Source organism: Caloenas nicobarica, chromosome 1, assembly GCF_036013445.1.
Source record: "Caloenas nicobarica isolate bCalNic1 chromosome 1, bCalNic1.hap1, whole genome shotgun sequence".
In the NCBI taxonomy this organism is placed as follows: domain Eukaryota; kingdom Metazoa; phylum Chordata; class Aves; order Columbiformes; family Columbidae; genus Caloenas; species Caloenas nicobarica.
Genome location: NC_088245.1, coordinates 136,934,672 through 136,953,643, shown reverse-complemented (window position 1 = coordinate 136,953,643; position 18,972 = coordinate 136,934,672).

Below are 18,972 nucleotides of genomic sequence, written 5' to 3'. Positions count from 1 at the left end.
ACAGATATGTGTATTTTTCTTCTTTAAGGTCATTTTATGTATTTAACCCTGGTTTCTCATGTAAATGAGTCATATGCATGTTATCCCTTTCCTTTCTTTCCCATGCCATTGCTGTCCCTGCTCTTGACAGCAACACTTAGTTGAACCTATTGATCTATTTCATTTGAGTGTCAGAGTGGGATGTCCAAAACCTATGAATTGTAAGTTTTATTGAAAGTCAACAGCTGGGTTAGAAAGAAGATGGACACTGGTGTCCTAAGGAAGGGAAAGCAAGTTATGACTTTGTCCTTCCCATTGCAAGAGGCAGCTCCAGCATGCTGGTCAGTATGTGCAAAGCTCTGAACCAGCCATTGCACATGCTTTTACTTTGGCTAGACAAGCAAATGCTTGGACAAACAAACAAGCAAACAAACATAAAATACAGAACTGTGGGCAGACTTTCTCATGGACTGACTTAAAAAATATATGTATTCTATAGAAATGTTAATAACGTTACCATAGATGTTCTCAGGTGGTGTCTTTCTCAGCTTCATCATTTTATTGTACACATCTTTGTTCCTTGCCTCTGACGGAGTCATTAGGAGATACACAGGAAAATACATTTTTGTCTGCTTATATGCATGTGGATGGAGAGGTGTTCTTGGTTTTTGGTTTTGTTTTGTTTTGGTTTTAAAGTTTATTTTTATTTCTCTCTCTTTTTTTTTTTTTTAAACGACTCTTATTCTGCTTTTCATTCTGCAGGTTTTTGTCTAGCCTTCCTCTCATCACTCCTAGCTCCCCATGTACAGGTCTCTGAGCCGAGCCTTCTTTCTTTCATCCCCTTGCCTCCAAATACCTGTTTCTTATGTCACTTTAAAAAAGCACAGAGACTTGAGAGTAAATTTCAGATGTCTTGAACTAGAATCTTTCAGTGGGTGACACAGATGTTCAGGCATAGAAATATATCAAATGGCTTCTTAAATTTCCTTTTAAAGTTGCTTTCTACATCTTCTATAAATTTTTATATTTTGATATGTTTTTTGTTTTGGTTTTTGTTTTGGTTTTATATTTCATATCCTCTTTTTTTGTTTGTTCGTTTTTTTCATTGACTATATCCTGCTGAGAAGAACTTAAATATGAAGGTGTGAATATGATTTTTGACTAGAAACTTTTATTTTGCTTGAGATACTCAATTTCAAGTTAATATCCAGAAAAAATAATGAAATTGTATTAGCTCTAAATTGGCAGCGTGAAGGGTAGATATACTGCTCTTTCCAGTAATGCAACTGAGTGCTTGTTTACTACCATAGCTATTATTAATGTTGTTGTCAGATGAGGAGTTTTTTCCCCTATTTTGTGGATTGTTTACCCATGTAAGCTTGATTTTCAACAGCTCACTCTGTTTAAAGACAGAGACACATCTCTACCTTTTCAGCATTTGCTGGGGTCAGCATTTTCACTACGAACTGTATGCTTTGCCATTTACATGCTCCCAAAATTAGGATACTCCTCTGGTATTGCAGCCCTTGGAAAGGTCAACTTGCACTAATATATGCTTTTAGGCAGTAGTCATAACTCATGTACAATGGAATACTAGCCTCATGAATCCTTTATCTATCTTGTAAGCATATTGGCAAAGTGATGGCTACACACGCAGTCATGATGTGTTGAGTTGTGGGGTAGAGCATAAGAAGTGAGCAAGAAAAAGTGAAGGACTGAGATACCTTCCTAGAATTTTTCCATTATAAATGCATGGAAAAATATGAGGTAATGTGCTGTTGAAAAGATGCAAGGAGACATACAGACATGAATAACAATGTTGCACAGTGGTGCGATATAAAGGTAATAATAATATTTTCACACACTTTAAACATACCTATAAAAAGGGTAGGACATGAATAGTGGTTTGTTGCCTTAATTTGGGTATACTCTGTATAAAAAGCAAAGAAGCAGTGGGGTTAATAAGGAAGTTCCAATAAAAAACATGAGACAGAAAGAAACTTTTTTTTTCTAATTTCCCATCTTAGTTGGTAATTTCCATTTGTAAGAGGGACTGTTCCAGGAAGTGCATTTCCATCACATAATTGCACTTCTCAAGTGGCTAATCACTTGGAGTGTAGCCTTGTGTCTCCCAGCACCAACAAAAATGTACTGTAATTGTTCGGAAATGCATTGTTTTTTATGGCTCACTGCCACATGCTACTTTGTACTAATTCTGTCAGCTCCCTCAAGCTCAGCAGAGAATACCACAGTCAGGCAGAAAATGAAAACCTTCCAAGGAGTTGCCTGTTCTGAAGCAAGTGGTGAGGACAGTTCAGTGGAGCACACTTCTGCATCAGAGCCGAAGAGAGTTTGGACTCATTGCAGTATTGTTTTGCATTCTCTGTTAGCGTACAAAATATCCACCAACATTTTTCATTTGACTACTTATATTTTCATTGGGAATATTCAGAATGAGCTGAAAACCCCCCAGTCGATTTCCGTTGAGAAAATCTAAAGTGGAGAAATAGGTCATTTCAAACTACAGGGTGTTTCAAAAAGATGGACCCAATTTCAAAGCAGTACACAAGGTGCTTCAAAAAATGGACCCAATTTGAATTCACTATACCTCTGCAACTGCGAACCGCCCATGAATGAAACTCTTACCACTTGAACGGATGAGACGTAGAGTTTCAAATTATTACCACCGAATGCCTCTGCCAGCACACAAACAGCCCCCAGCCTCAGTCATTTGCAAGATGGTGACCCTGCAACACGATTGACATTGGGTCCATCTTTTTGAAACACCCTGTAGTTCTGCTTTATAGAACTACCCTAAACACTCTGATTTTCTTCTGGTTCAGTATTTGGCAATAAGCACTGGCCTGCCGTGTGGCCTGGTGATACAGTTGTGCTTTGGTTTTCTCACCTGTAAAATGGAAAACTGTCCAGTCAAGAAACGCTTCTCAATTTGTAATGTTAAATTTTGTTAACTTTATTTTAGAAGTTTGCTTGTATCTAGTGTGTTTAGCTGGAAGGAACAATATATATGTGAAGAAAGATATATCCTGTGAGTAAATGTAGACTCTGTAATTAATGAGGATATTGTAGTAATACCAAAGGGATCTCATTAGTATATACTTATAGTAATGAACTCTAAATTATTTCTATCAAATGCAACAAGCTTGGGAAATTTAATGCAGTAATTTATATTTCGTGCTTACTCACAGGGAGATGAAATTGTTAAGTGACAGGTTTATAAAATGAATATAAGCTCGTTTTTCGTGTTTCTGTTAGACCTGATTTGTATTTGATAACATCATCTTTTCTTATAACTATACTATTTCAAATGACATGTCAAGAAACTCATTAAACACTAATAGTAATGGGAGTGAGCAGTAGCTTACATAGACAAAAGACTATATAATACAGATGTTCACTACATCAGTCTCAAATCACAATAGGTTGAAGCAGTCTAGATTAAAGACATGTAAAACAAGACCATTTTCCAGTTTAATTTGAGATGGCTTTATTGATTTCTGTGATGCTATATACAGTTAAGGCTGTGGTTTATGATCTCTGCCTCAGCTAAGGATTGATTTCATGTTGGGTTTGCTTATTTCTGTAAGGTGAAGTGCAGATATATGTTGGTGGAATTAATGGTTAAGTTTATATACAGCCAAGTGGAAAAAAATTTAGTGAGGAGATGCTGAAATCAGCTTAGGTACCTTTCTTAGGAAGAAGAAAGCCCTGTAAAAACATCTGCTCTTTTTATGTGAATTTTGTGGAGTTATGAGTTACTTGTAAAGGAGCATTTAAGGGTAATTAGTAATCACATGAGACATTAATGATGGCAAGTGATGGACCAATACAGCACAACTGGTATGAGTGAGGAAGGAAGGATTTAGACATGGGGACCTAAAGAGGTACTAAATCTGGATTTATGCTAAGTCCAGAGTCATCTACTGCATTTGACAGCTGCCTCTGATGGCAGTCAGTGGGTACCTCAACTTATTTTTTCACTTTGAAGTTTCCAAGATTTTTTCTGAAGCATATCCAGATTTGTGCATCAGTCTTAGTGCTGAACAGTTTGACAATGCCCCCTACCTAGCCAAGATCCCAAGTCTAAGCATGCTTACAGCTCCCTCCTCAGACTGGTGGGCAAGCCTGGTGCACATCTCATGCTTTGAACTGAAGTACACAGAAAAAGTTGAGACAGACTCTGCCTTCTGTTAAAACAGTGTAGGAGAATAGTATGCTGCTGTTCCCTACCAGACATAGTTTAGAGTTAAGAGACCCTGTTTGGAGTCATCCATGGGATCAGGGAGGTTTAGGTTTACATCCATGGATTCCCAAGGGAGTGCTGGTGTCCTCGTGCTCTGAGCCCTCCTGGTCTGGGCTCACTTTCCCCCCTCTGCTTGAAGGTGTGCTGGTGTCCAGAATGGGACTAAAATTGACTGAGATAGGGAAAGCACAGGTGAACCAAGTACTCAATGGGAGTGGGACTCTTTAGTGACAGGCTTTACTTCAGAGGCTACTACATGGCAAATGTGTAAAATGGGCTTACTCTTAAAAGTCTGTGTTCAGTTGGTCTGAATTCCAGACAAAATGTCTGTCCTTTCTAAAAAGGTGAAGAACCAGCCTGTATGCCTACTGCCGCAGAACCCTGGGTGCAAGATCTTGCTTCCTGCTTGACTGTTTGAGTAATGGAGGAGTGGTAATTTTATCGTGTTTATCAACTGCAAGCAGTTTACACATTAATTGCATAGTGTATTTAACCTTCTCATATCTAAGTTTCTTATATTGTTCTGAATAAGGGTGTAAGGAAAAGGGATTATGGTCCTAACAATAAAATGTACAGAGAAACAAAGGATAAAGTATAAATGGAGGTGAGAAAAATGTGTTAAGATTTTAGAAGAAATGAAAAAGTAGTCAGAAGAGGGCAGCGTTTTCACATAAACTGTAAACCAACAACAATACAGAAAACAAATTATTCCTTTCACTATAGCTAAGTATGCCAGCGTGGGCTCAACCTTGTTAAGGAAAGTGCAACATGCACAAATTTTCATCACAACAAGAATGGTTCTCTTTTGTGCTACCTGATCTTCAAAGGACAGAGTCCTTGATTTGTACTAGTAGTTTTTGCCTGTTATGTTCAGACATTAGTGTAAGCAGAGATTTTAAGATGAGTCAACAGAGGGAAATGTGATTTTTTTTTTTTTTTTTGGTTAAAGGCAAATTAACTTTGAATACTTTGGATATGAAGGTCAAAATACACTTGCCTGAATACTATTGCAGAGAGGTAGGCCAATATTTAGATTAAGAACTAACAAAGCTCTAGTAAATTAAATGAATGATGCTTTATTAATGTATTCTTAATCATATCAATCTGTCTCAGTATTTATTTTAATTCAATATTGTGGTTTAACCCCAGCCAGCAACTAAGCATCACCCAGCCCCTCACTCACTCCCCACTGGTGGGATGTGGGAGAGAATCAGGAAGGCAAAAGTGAGAAAACTCCTGAGGTGAGTTAAAGACAGCTTAATGGGTAACGCAAAAGCCACATGCAGAAGCAAAGCAAAACAAGGGATTCATTCACTGCTTCCCATGGGCAGGCAGCTGTTCAGCCACCTCCAGGAGATCAGGGCTCCATCACGTGCAATGGTGAATTGGGAAGACAAACGCCATCAGTCTGAACATCCCCACATTCCTTCTTTTTCCCACAGCTTTATATGCTGAACGTGACATCATATGGTGTGAAATATCCCTTTGGTCAGTTGCGGTCAGCTGTCCTGGCTGTGTGCCCTCCAAACGTCTTGTGCACCCCAAGCCCACTTGTTGCCAGGGTGAGGTGAGAAGCAGAAAGGGCCTTGGCTCCTTGCAAACACCGCTCAGCAGTACTGAAACATGCCTGTGTAAGCAACACTGTTTCCAGCACAAATCCAAAACACAGCTCCATACTAGCTACTACGAAGAAAATTAACTCTGTCCCAGCCAAAATGAGCATAAATATGTAGCCATGAAGACTGTTTCAAATAGTGAAATTTATAGCATAAGCAATTGGTAGACTACACTGATTTTACACAGAACTTGTTGCAGTCAGTAGACTCCAGCTACAACTAGTTTGTAACTATTCCAGTGAGTAAATCACTGTAGCGGAAAAAGAGAACTCTCAAATTTGAATGAATATCATTTGTGAACTGATAGAAGAGATTATGAAGATGGGCTTGTTCTAACTTCTGATTCCTGAGTGGAAGGAGTAGCCTTGTGGCTGTGTCTCTTTGCAAATAATTTAGCCCAGAGTAGGTCAGGGCAATGAAGCAGGAACCCCCAAACTGTTTAGGTAAGGATTTCTGAAGATCACCACCAGTGTAAGTAGGCAAACTTCAGAAAAATTTAACACAAACAGGACAGTTACATGAATTATCTATTGGTATGTATTGGAACTTTTCCACATGAAGATCTTTCCTCAAATCTCAAATTAAAATGTCCAGCATCTTAACAAACCTACTTAACTTGGCCATAGTTTCCAAGTGACTTCAAGACAGGAGGCACCTCATAGTCAGCAGCTCAGAGGAGTAGAGGGAGTTCTCATCTCATCTACCTGTAGATACTCAGTCTGCTGTTAGTGAAAAGGGTAAAATGTAAAAAATACAGACCAAAGAGGAAGACTGTAGTCAGCTTTGTAGCTATACCTTAAACATACAGGGATTTACACCAGTAAAAAGTAACCCAAGTGTTTTCAGAACCCTCGTTCCAAACAGTGTATGCAGAATATACATCTGTTGTGTTCTAAAAATGGGAACCCTATATGCTAGCTGTGCAAGACAATGCAATTTGAACACATGTTATCTGTTCAAAAGAGAAAGGAAAAAGCAAGGCAATTGGAGGATTAGGAGTCTTGACTTTCCAGAGACTTAATATGCTTGTGTATATTTAAGGTGGGAACTTTGCCCATTTCGAAGTGCTTCTAAATAAGGCTGTTATGTCCTTTTAGCTGATATGTCAACGAATCCCTGCAAGATGTAAGATAACACAGCCACTTCTTTCAAAAATCCTTAGTGAATTAAATTCTGCAGCATTTTAACAAAATGGTCTGAAATTAGGAGAATTAGGCTGCAGTGTTTTTTTTTGTTTTTTTGGTTTGGTTTTTGTTTTTGTTTTTCGGGTTTTGTTTGTTTGTTTGTTTTTGGTTTTGTTTTTAGAAGAACTGACAAGCATAGTAGTATTAGGTTTTTCCTGTACTCAAGAGGAATCTATTGCACTTACCACAGTAATAATCTCTTAAAACATATTTTTAAGCTGCCCAAACTAGCAGTCTAATTGGACAAGCTTGATGTTCAAACTTTCAACCTCAGAATGTTTTCTTTGTCAATTAAGTTTCATGAATCAAAGTAGATTCTTGTAGCTTTCTCACGGGTGAGAAGCAGTGGCAAGGGATTTCCAAGAATGAAGTAAAAACCCCTGGTAGCTGAAATAAATGTATGATATCAAAGCAAGCCTAGTTTGGTTTTCTCAGTGTTTCAAAATGAAGTCAGATGTTGGGCAAGCCAATGCTAGGGATGCCAGACCTCTCATGTTTAAAAATGTAAATCAGAAATATCTTAAGTGAAGGAAATTATAACTCTCAAATTATGTTGCTGGAAATGCAGTGGGAATGAAGGAGGTGAAATCAGAAGAAACATCAGCCTAATATCTGAATATTTATTGAAGTAATTCTGTAACTCCAAGTCTATTTTAATATGTGTCAAATGTCAAAAAAGTCCTTTTCTTAAGGTTTGGAAATCTATTTTGAGTGGAAATTTGGGTCTAGACACTTGGCTGAGTGATGACTCAACTTCAGTTAATGAAGTTTTTAGAGCTTGATTCAGTAAAGCACTTAAACTCCAGGTGATTTAAGTGATAGATTAAGATGAGAGTTAAATAAGCACTCAAACAGGAGCTTACCTAATTGCAGTCCCAAGCAATTAAGTATTTTTTGCTCAAAGATCAAAGATTTTCCTACTTCTCAAAACTGTCACAAAACATTTCGTTTGTGTATAATATATATATTATGTCTTTGTTCCAATTAAGAACCAAATATTATACATAGCATAAGGAAGGAGCAAAGGATGTCTTAAAGGCTCTACTGATCTCTCCCTCCCATCCATCTACTCCAAGCTCATGTGTATGTGTTTAGTCTGTATTTTCCACCCTTCAGGCAAGTCTAAGCAGAATGCAAAGAGTTAATCATAGCATGGCATACTGCTCAACACAAGGTGCATTGTCATGTATTGGATGCCAAGGCACACCCCTAATCCTATAAAATATAGCAAGACGTCTTTACTATAGAGGCAGAACAGACGGGGCTTTAGCTTTTCAGTTCTTGTTCAACACAATTCTTTCACTTTAAAGCATTTGATTTCCAGCTGATTTTCCTTAAAGGAACAGAGGGCTGTATGAAAGGTGTCAGGAACTGTGCTTATGGTTTGAAAGTGTTGTGGTGTATATAATGCGTATTATCGCATTTTAAGATAGCTGAATTTTGGATATTTCCCAATGTTTTGACTAGCAAAACACATGGGATCCTGGTAGGGCCACATTATTAAAGAGACACATATAAATTGGAATTTTTCCAGAAACAGTATGACTGTATCTGTTAAGATCTGTATCCTTCTGAGCCTGGTTGAATTGAAGGCAGTAGACTTGTATACTTGTCTATGTATATGCATGCAATAAAAGCTTCAGGTCTCATACAGGTTATTGTTAACTTATTGACAGGATCCCTAAGCCACTCCCATTATCAACAGCTAGATCTAATTAAAAAAGTAGACTTCTTTTTCCTTTCTCATTTTTGCATTCCTTTCTTTCTGAAATAAAAGAGGAGGCAGTTCTGGTCAGCAAAATTGCCAGATTTACTTTGAAATCATATGTCCTTATTGTGGAAAGAATACTTTAAAAAATGTCTTAAACTAAAACCAGTTCATAAACTAATACAACAAACACATAATACAATATACAGGGTATTTCAAAAAGATGGATCCAATTTGAAATCACTATCCCTTTGAAACTGGGTCCATCTTTTTGAAACATCTTGTATAATGACATAGCATATAGCTCTGTCAGGTGAACGACTTGTGCTGATTTATGTTTTATCTGGTCCGTCTGCCCTAACTTCTGCAATCAAAAATAGTTTTTTTGTTGTTGTTATGGGTTGTGAGGATTTTTTGGTTTTGTTTTTGTTTTTTTAATGTCTCTGAATCAAACTTTTTTTCCCCCCTTGCTATTGCTATCTTTCTGGTTGTTCTTTGAAGCACCTACATCTATATTTTATTAAATATGATAAACTGAGGAAAGAAAAGCAATATCATTGGATGAAATGAGGTCAAGAGTTTCATCAACTGTTCAACAGCCCACACAAAAAGAGTGCAGGTTGTTGGGGTTTCTTTTGAGTGGGGAGGCTTGGAGAGGTCAGTGGGACAGGGAACATGTGGATAGGTATCTTTATTGAAAAAAAAGACAGAGGCTTTATCCAATGTTTGCAAATAGGTGTGGAGACTTCAACGGAAGCTGACCTCATTGCTCTGACTGGCAATGCAGAGTGATGTGGACAAAGTGCAATCAGTCACTGGGAGAACGGGCAGATCCCTGCTGGTAACCCTTCGGACTTCTACCTTCCTTGCAAATGTAATTGCTACCCAACCTCCTTCAGTGTATTCTGACTGGTATCAAAACCCTACTGTTTGAATTGTTCCAGCTAAACCATGTCACCTTTATTGGAACAGGTTAGGAAGCTTGTAGATTTGAGGACATAGTAACTACCAAAAGGAGAGTGGTGACAAGTCTCAAAGAGTGGAGCCAGAAAATAATGCAGATCTTCAACCTCCTGACCAGCAGTGTGAGAGAAATAAAGGAAAATGTAGGAAGTCTTTCAGAAGGAGAGACAGTCATTAGACAAAAACAAGCCCTGGAATGTGCTCAGGGAAAAGGAGGAAGATTTTTGAGTGCAGTGTTATCTGGGAAAAGATCTTTGAATTGGTAAATAGGGATCTGTCCACCAGGGGCACATTGTTCACAGACATAGTTGCATCCTGGCCTGAGCCAGGTAGGGTTCGTTCTAGTTCAGAGGAGTGGGTTTTGCAGCCAGAGCTGGATCCTGAACTGTCTGTCAGCTGAAGAAGTGCTGCCTCCAATAAGCATTGCTCTGCACCCTGGTACACTCTTTCCTGGGAGTCATGCCACCCAAACTTGGCTCAGCAGGCAGGTCTTCCTTCTCCTGCCCACGCAAGCACAGAACAAGAAGTCCCCATCCCCAGAACTGGCTCTGTGTCTGGTGTCTCACTTGTTCCTGCACCTCTCTCCAGTAGCAATTTTTCCTCCCAACAAAAACAACCCACAGGACCACCAGTGCTACTTTATTACTTGGTTCTTAAAGGTAGATGCTCAGTGACTGAATAAACTTTGGGTCCATCTCACAGAAACAACCCCAATGGACAGTAACATTATCAACATTCTTCAAAGGGCAAAGGCTGAAAAGAGAAAGAAAGAAGCATTACAGTATCTGCTTATGAATGGCTTTCAGGTCACAACTGAAGGACTGGAGCAGTGGGACAGCTAGTGCAAATACTCCTCACTCCATGTCCTCTCTGCATATTTCACCAGAAGCTCCAAGTCTGTTAGTTTGCAAGGTACTCTACTTTTTTTGTTTACTAGGTCTTGATGAATTATTCAGCAGAGCCAGTGGACAGGCTTATGTCGTTTGTCCGTCTCAACTGCGACAGGCTTATGCTGATTGCAATGGACTTGGATCAGCCTACATTGACATTCCTCACCCCCACCCTCAAAAAAAAAAGAAAAATAATAAAATATTATATCAACATAAAATCTAAAGCAAAAGGGAGAAAAAAATCTATAAACACCTACCTACATCAGGTACAACATTAATTAAACTTTGAAAAAGCAATCCATTTTAAAAAATAAATATGACTAGAGCTCTTTCAGTAGTTTTATCTCATTATATGTGGGGCCATAAACATTGCATTTGGTTTCTGTCTCGTGCAAGACTCATGAAGAAGAGATAGTGCTTTGCAGCATACAAATCACTAGAAAAAAGACCCAAGACTGAATAAAATAAGCGTGAAAGGATTCTCTAGATGGAGATGCAGCTTTTGCCTACAGCATTAATGTATTACCGTTTGACATCTCTAAAATATAGCTGTGAAGAATGCTGTGAACCTGCTAATTAATAAGACTCCTTTCATTCGACATTTCATTAACCTAAACTTTTTGGTTTTCTGTAGATTGAATGCATGCATGCCTGTTTTTAACCTTTGTACAATGGCTCCTAATGTTATAATTAATTTATTCCTACTAGCAAGAGGAGAATATTGTGCTATAGAAGTAATTCAAAGTGAGTCATGCACAATTTGTACTAATCAATATTATTGAGTATAATATTTTATTTTCTCTGATGACTTTTCATTTTATAGAAATAACGTATTCTCAGAAATACAGAACTCTAACATTTAATTTATCATTTAGCTTTAAGCAATACACAGGCAAATATTTAGAAGGGTTTGGAGCAGACATGAACATAAAAAAGTGCCTTGCTTGCCCTGGTAATATCTCCAGTTACCCAAACTATGTCCAATGTCTTCTAACAGTACCCTATGTGGATGCCCTTTCATTCATGTAGCACAGTAAATTAGTCCGGGGTTTTCTGCGGAGAGGCCACTTCTGAATCCTTCGGTTGCACCTCTGCCTGGAAGGTGAGAATAATCGGCCAAGAGTGTTACCCAAGAGCTGCGAATGTCACATCATGTGCACGGTGGAGATGGGGTAACAACTACACCCAATTCCTTTTGACTCTGATGCTACATCACTTCTAAAGGTCAGATTCACTCCTCACTTTCCCCACCTATTTGTTCAGAAGAGGAGCATGTTTGACAAGTTGCACTCTGTGAGGGATTGAAAGGGAGCTAGGGGGAAATTTTGGCTTCTTACAAGACTGGGCTGGTCAAGTTTCTTTGTTTTGTTCTGCTTTGATTTTTTCCAACCATGCCAATGGTACAGGAAGAACTACGAGTTTTATCTGATAAAGCAGGCTAGAAATGGGCTGGCAGAAAGAGGGTGAAGGGCATCAAAATAACCTATTATCTGTGAAGCTGCAGGGTAAGGAGTAACAGTCACCAGCTCTTTCATTTTTAGCCAAGTAGAGACTGAAGGACTGACATCAAGTGAGCGGGTTAAGGAGAACCTTCCCAAATAGGTTGGGGCAATCACAGGAGAAATGATTTACTGTGGAGAAATGATCGCTGACTTAATGAAGCTGCAGCCTAATTAAACTATATCATTTGCATCTTGTCCTTCTTGCCTTTTACCTTCTTTTCTTCCTTCTTGGTGTTATTGCTGATGCCATCACTTTGCAGAGCTCCATGAGGGGGATTTGCTAGTTCCTTGGCTACCTGTATTCACAGGCACCCAAAGATTGTATGTTGTGTTGCAATGCTGATGCTAGATGACACGGAAGAAGTATTGTTCTGGAAATGACTCACGTGTGAAAAGCCATCAGTTAGTTCACGCATTTGCCATTAATGCTTAAGGTTTTGTTTCCTGTGACAGATGCAGTACTAAATATAACTAGCTGGGTACTTCTTCAGCACAGGTATCAGTTGACATGAATTTTACTACTGTTTTAATTCCTTGTGAACTTAGATTTAAGGTCTCATGAGAACAAGGCCTTCATTTGATGGACAAGGGAAGCAAGAACACTCCATGTTTGGGAAAATAAAAGGTACTTCTGCAGGACGTAACTGGTTTAGATATGGTAATCAGGAACTTAATATGTTAGTAAAAAGGAATGCAAAAGAGGTGGATTGATACTGGTTAGAAAGAGGGTACAGTAACTGTTATTGATGTAGCCTGCTGCTCTCTATATTTTGCATGTCTATGATCAGGTGAGACACAGAAAGAAGATGTTCAGTAAACCTTTATAAGCAAAATAAACCGTATTTTTCTTGTTAATGTAGTAGTTTAATATTAATGTAGGTTAATGTTAAAGAATGTTTTTCATTGTTGGTAGTGAGTTATTTTGAACAACTGATTGGAGGAGCTCTTACTCTTTTTTTTAAATCTTAACCTCTAGTGTCTTTTGTGAAGCAATTTCTTATGTAATGCCTGTATATTAATGTCATCACAATCGGAGAATTTTATAACAAGGGTGTTGTTATGGAATTCTTTCCCCCCTTCTGCCCAGTGTGGTGATAAAGAGGTTTTCAGGTATTCGGTTATGCACAGACTGTTTTGAATTCATGGCGTTTTTCAGCGTGCAGATGGTTTTGGTTTTCCTGCTTTAGTGTTCATTTTTTTATTCCCTTTGTGATTGTTCTGGCTTAATTGGTGTTTATTATGTAGCACCCTTCTAACTACATGCTTCCACATTGCAGAGTTTAGGGGTTTGAATGTCTATTCTGTGCCTATTCTGCAGCTCTTCATTAATTTTTTTCGATATGCTTTGACACTGCAGTCATTCCAGGGAATATCATTAGAACTATTCTTAATGTCTTTTAACTTGTTAAAGGTGGCACTTCAAGTTTGCTTTCTTTGTCATTCTTATTACGTATTTTCTTGCTTAGCACTTTGGCAAAGTGAAATGAAAATTGCAGAATTGCAGGAAGAGTAAGCAAGCCAGTAATTATCTACTTTGTATGCTTATGTTGTGAAGTATTCCATCCTGAGTGTTTTGAAGATTTATGGACGCATGCTTATTTAGAAGTATGTAGGGTTACAGATTTTTTTCTCAAGAAATTGTCTTGTGCCTGCATCGATCTTCGCAGTTCAGATCTTGTCTCACCTATTTTTTTGAGTAATTAAGAATGAAAGAAGCTGAAATCCCTGCCTAAATGATGCTCGAACTATGGTTTCACAGCATGTCTGAATTGAACTGGGAAACAGACTGGCTTGAAAATACCAGCAACAAAAGCAGAAAAAGAGCTTTTGCAGATCCAGGTTAATTCTCAGATGTAGTTCATAGCATACCTTCAGAACCAGTCATTCTAACTCAGTTGAGCCCCTGGCTGCTGTGGCTACAGTTACCAGTCCCAAAACCAGCTAGTTCCAAAGTAAAGCTACCAGAGCTTGTTGAGTGCGCTCTAACTCTCCTTCAACTTTGGAAATCCCTGCTGTGGTTGGAGCAGTTTCCAATTGTACCAGTTGAGTCAGGCTTTCTGCAGATCAGGCTCTTCAGCACTTAAGCTTTCTGGTCTGACAGCTTTTCTGAAATTGAGAAGCTGATCTGAAACATCCCATCTCCACTTCTTTTTTTCCGCCTTCTCTTGTTGTATTGCTTTCTAGTTTCTGCCATCACCCGATCAACGGAAAAATCTGTGTGGTAAAAATAAGCTAAAAAACATCTCTGAAACTTTTTTAACCCAGCAAATTACAGAAATCTGTCTCATTGCACTAACTTCCAAGAAATTGCATGGTATAACTCTGGGAAGATGAAATGAAGCAGGAGTATCAGAATGTTCTGGTTTTACTGCAAGAAAGAAACATGTTTTAAAGCACATCTTTAGTCCATATTTTAGGTTTTCTTTGAAATCATTACAGCTAGTTGGTAAGTAGTAGGAGTTTTGTGAATCAATACAAAGATGCCTGGTTATGTGCCTGTTGCAGCATTTTCATTACAGCAGACACAGGAGGCATATTTCCAAATAATATAATAAATCTTCTTGTCTTCTGAGGTGTCTATCTTGAATATTTCAGCAATTTTTTTTCCATCTGAAGATAACATTCAATTGGTCATGTTGGTTTTAGAAAGAGAATAAGAGTAGCAGTATATTTCAGTTATTATGATGTCAGTAAGAGTTGTTGCTACTTGGATGTCATGTAATAATAGGAAAAATACATAAACCCAGAAAGAAAATAAAATAAGACTTTAATTTCAGTCTACCATGATGCTTTAGAATTTTCTGGAGCAAATTAGAAAATTTACAAATGACAAATTCGATTTAAAAAATCTATAAGAATTCTTATTGAAGCCAATGTAATTATACATAGATATTTGTTTACTCTAAATACTTTCTCAGCAAGTAAGCTGACACAATACATGTGCATGTATAAGTAAACAAAAGCATTCAGCAATGATCTCTGAATTTTACTGTTCAATGTACTTCATTGTGCGGGTATCTATGATAAGCTGGGCTATGTATTAAAGTAATCTGACTATCTATATAAGTTATGGTCTCATGACATTTTTCCAAACCCCGGGCATTGCAGCTAATAGAGATGACAGATCTAATTCTCCCTGAATTTCATTCTTCCAAGTTGGATAGCTTATTAGGTACTTTACTTGTTAAATAAATAGCCTTCATTCCACTGCCCATGCTTTCCACATGTAAAAAAATTCAGTATCAAAGTACTCAACCCTTCTGCAAACTTCTGTCAAAATGAGTAGGAATTTTGCCTGGTTGCAAAGCACTGAGAAAGGCCTTATCTGAACGCTGCATAACAGCTCTTATCTTTCAGACTTCCCAGCCTGAATTGCGCTGCAAGGGTTTTCTTTTTTAAGTTAAAAATGAGCTCATAATTTTTATTTTTCGATTATCTGTAATACATTGGAGGAGCTTTAATTTCTGAAAGAGGAAGAATGCAGAAAACAATTTTTTTTCAAGTGCACATCCCTTTTATCTTATTAGAACCATACTGAGTGTTAAAACAAAAGATCAGAAAATATAAAACAAATTCCAACAGACTGATCATTATAATAATTTTTTTTGAAGTTGAAGTGCTAACATTATCAACGCAAGCAATGACTAGCTCTGATTACATCCACTTGTATTAAGCATTTAGAAGCAGTACAGGTTCATGAACATGAACAGTTTAACTAAAGATGTTCACATCAGAAATAATGTAGATGATTATTTTTTTTAATTTGTATGTTTTTGTTTTATCTAGTAGAAACACAGACTTTAAAAAATTAAATATTTCAACCTACAGACAAGGAGAACAGATGATAGAGAATGCAGTAAAGCTGGAGGAGAGTTCAGAATTTGGGCACATAGAAATAATATGATCTATACAGATACACTATAAATATGTGTATATATGTGTCTGTGGAGAATACCATTCAACAGAAAATGTTGCAGGAAAAGGTAGTGGAAAAGTTGGAAAAGTTTCATTTGTGTAATTATTTTGTATTATTTTCTTCTATAAAGGAAAATATTCTCCTTTATTCTGGAATGAAGTAGCATGTGTTTGGAAGGAGGAAGAAATTCAGGCCCATTTATAGGAGGCCAGAAAAAAAAATACAGTGTTTTGGGAACATATTCTGATTCTCCCTACTGCTGGTGCCATTTCCTTTGATACTGGTGGCTTAAGACAGTAGCAACATGGGAGCCACAAGTAACTAAGGGTCTGTAGCATTTTCTTCATGCTGCTCCCCATGACAGTTTTTGTGGCAAATCCTATAGAAGGGATCTCCATTGTCTCTGTTCCTTCCTCATAGTGACACCTGTTGGCAGCCAAAAGATGATGTGATTTAGAGGTGCTGAGACACCTGTTGTTGCAAGAGCTGTTGTGTTAGAGGATCAAGATGACTGCAGGGGAGAGGCAAAGACGTTAAAGGTGCTCACTAATAAGCATACACTATATACTTGTGCAGCTAAAGGTAATAACCTGTAAGCTGTTTGCCTCCTTTTGTGAATTAATGTACCTCCTCACTGACTGAGTCAAATCCCAGGCCAGGTGTTGTCTCTTCAAGGGGAAAGGTGCTGTATTTTCTCTCTTCCCTCGCAAAGGGGCTATTGTGGTTTACAGCATTAGTGCCAGGGTGCCTACCTGCTGTCTCCCACTATCTTCATGTGGTCTGTTATGCATTACTGTAGAAGCTACATGTGTTCAGTAAGAGCATGAAACCGTCTTGGTTCCAGGTCCTTGTCCTAATTTCATACACTAGTTTTCATATCAAGCATAACTTTATTTCATCAAGCTAATAGTACACCTGTATAAATAATATACCTGTATATCAGCAAAAGAGTTTGCAGAGCTGCAGTTACCAACAAAACAAAAATTTATGTTGCATATGGGTGAGCGACAGGCTTCTATTTGCAAGCCCATGTTAAAACACAGGTCTTTGTTAACCTACATAGGCCTATAGCACAGCTTTAGTAGTCATTTATCTGGTTTCAGTGGTGCTTATACCTGGGGTACCATCCTGTTTGCCAGCACTGGCAAAAGTGCTGTGCCCTCTAGTCCTGTATCCTTGTGTTTGACAGTTGCTCTGGGTAGCTGAGTGAGAATAGATCCACACTGTGTTCAAGAGATACCTCGTTGCCCTATATCATTGCTGGTGGTAGAAAGCATTGCCCAGTATTTAGGGCAGTGGCCCAGGAATCCAGAAATGAAGATTCAAACTGATGGCCATGGTCAAAGTGTTCCCCTTCCCTTGCCTCAGCTCTCCATCTATAAAATGAAAAACAATGGTATTCCTCTACCTCCCAGAAATGTTATACATGCACTAAGGCTTGTGAAGTGCTTGGTCTTTAGCAATGGGGAATGTAAAAGTGTAGAAGATTGACCTCCTTGTGATAAAAAGCTTTTTGCTATTAAGGAATTCACTGTAGCATTTATTTTGCCCCTAACAATCAGTTTTAGCTGACAGTGTTTTAGTACTAGACCTTTCAGACATGTCTGCTTTTTTTTTTTTTTGCTTTTTTTTTTAATTATAAGTGCCATCAACATTTCCAAGTTAGACCAAGCTGTACTAGACTTGGTGTCAAATTAAGACCTTTACCTTATAAGATTCCTCTGCATTCGCTGCTTATAGTATGCCTGGACATGCTGTTAACATAGATGGCTTACTCCAAAGCAAACTTACCCTCAAAAATCCTTGACCATCTTTAATCACTACAGCATGGATTTAACTTCTTATGGCATTGTACTGAGCAACTAGTGGAAATAGTACCTTGGGGTTAGTTCTTTTCTGCTGCTGGTATAGCTTTGACTGCAGTGTTTACTAGGAGGTAGTTAATCAGCACTGGTAATGGGAAATTGGGTCTGTGGCCATTCCCCAGGGGAAGAAGGAGTGGCTGGACTCAAACCAACCCTGCTGAGCTGACAGGAGAGCTCTGCAATTCCTCACCACCTCTGCTAATGGAGTGCTATGCTGGGGAGGAAGGTGGTGTTCAGCTGTCACGGACAACACAGAATCAAAACTTTAAAAGCCTGATAAAATACTATGTATATTGGCTGGTTTCACTTAGGTGAAAAATTGGCGTCTGGGCCATGAGTGCCTTGGGGGCTACCATCAGCCCCTTACCTGCCCCTGGGCCTTGCTGGGCCAGGCACCACTCTCAGCCTGAGCCCATCCTGTCCCGACGGCTGCCACCCCAGCCAGGCCGGGGGCTGCAGCGGTGCCTGGGGATGGCCGGGCTGTGGCTGACCCCAGTCACCTTCTCTGGCCTGGCTGGCCTTGCTGGGGGCTGAGGGAGGTGATGGGTTGGGAAGCGGGGGCACCAGGGCCTCCCCTAATGTTGCCTGGCACAGTTCGATCCACCATTTTTTATGTACTGTTCCCATGGACTGTAATATTGTAGACTTCCTTGCAAATAATGTTCCCAAGGGTTCGATAATGTCAGGAGGTTGCATTAAGCCTGCCTCTTCTTCCTAGGTAGCAGTAGCTTTATTTATTTATTTATTTATTTATTTATTTATTTATTTATTTATTTATCTATTAATGTATTTCCAAGCAGGGGGGAGATGGCAGCAGGCAGGTGATGAGCAGGTCCCTCAGCCCCCCTGCCCATCACTGGTAGGAGAGATGTGTAGTTCCCACCACCAGGCTTCGGTGCCCCAGTGCTGGGAACAGCACACTGCAAGGTGTGAACAGGCTGCTCCCAGCTCTGGCAGAGACTTCACAGCCAAGAGAGAGGCCACCTCAGCTACTTGCCGTGATAGCGCTTCGTGGCACGTTCACTTTCCAAATCCTCCTGTGAAGAAATATTCTATACGCAGGGTACTAATTAGAAGGAAGAACA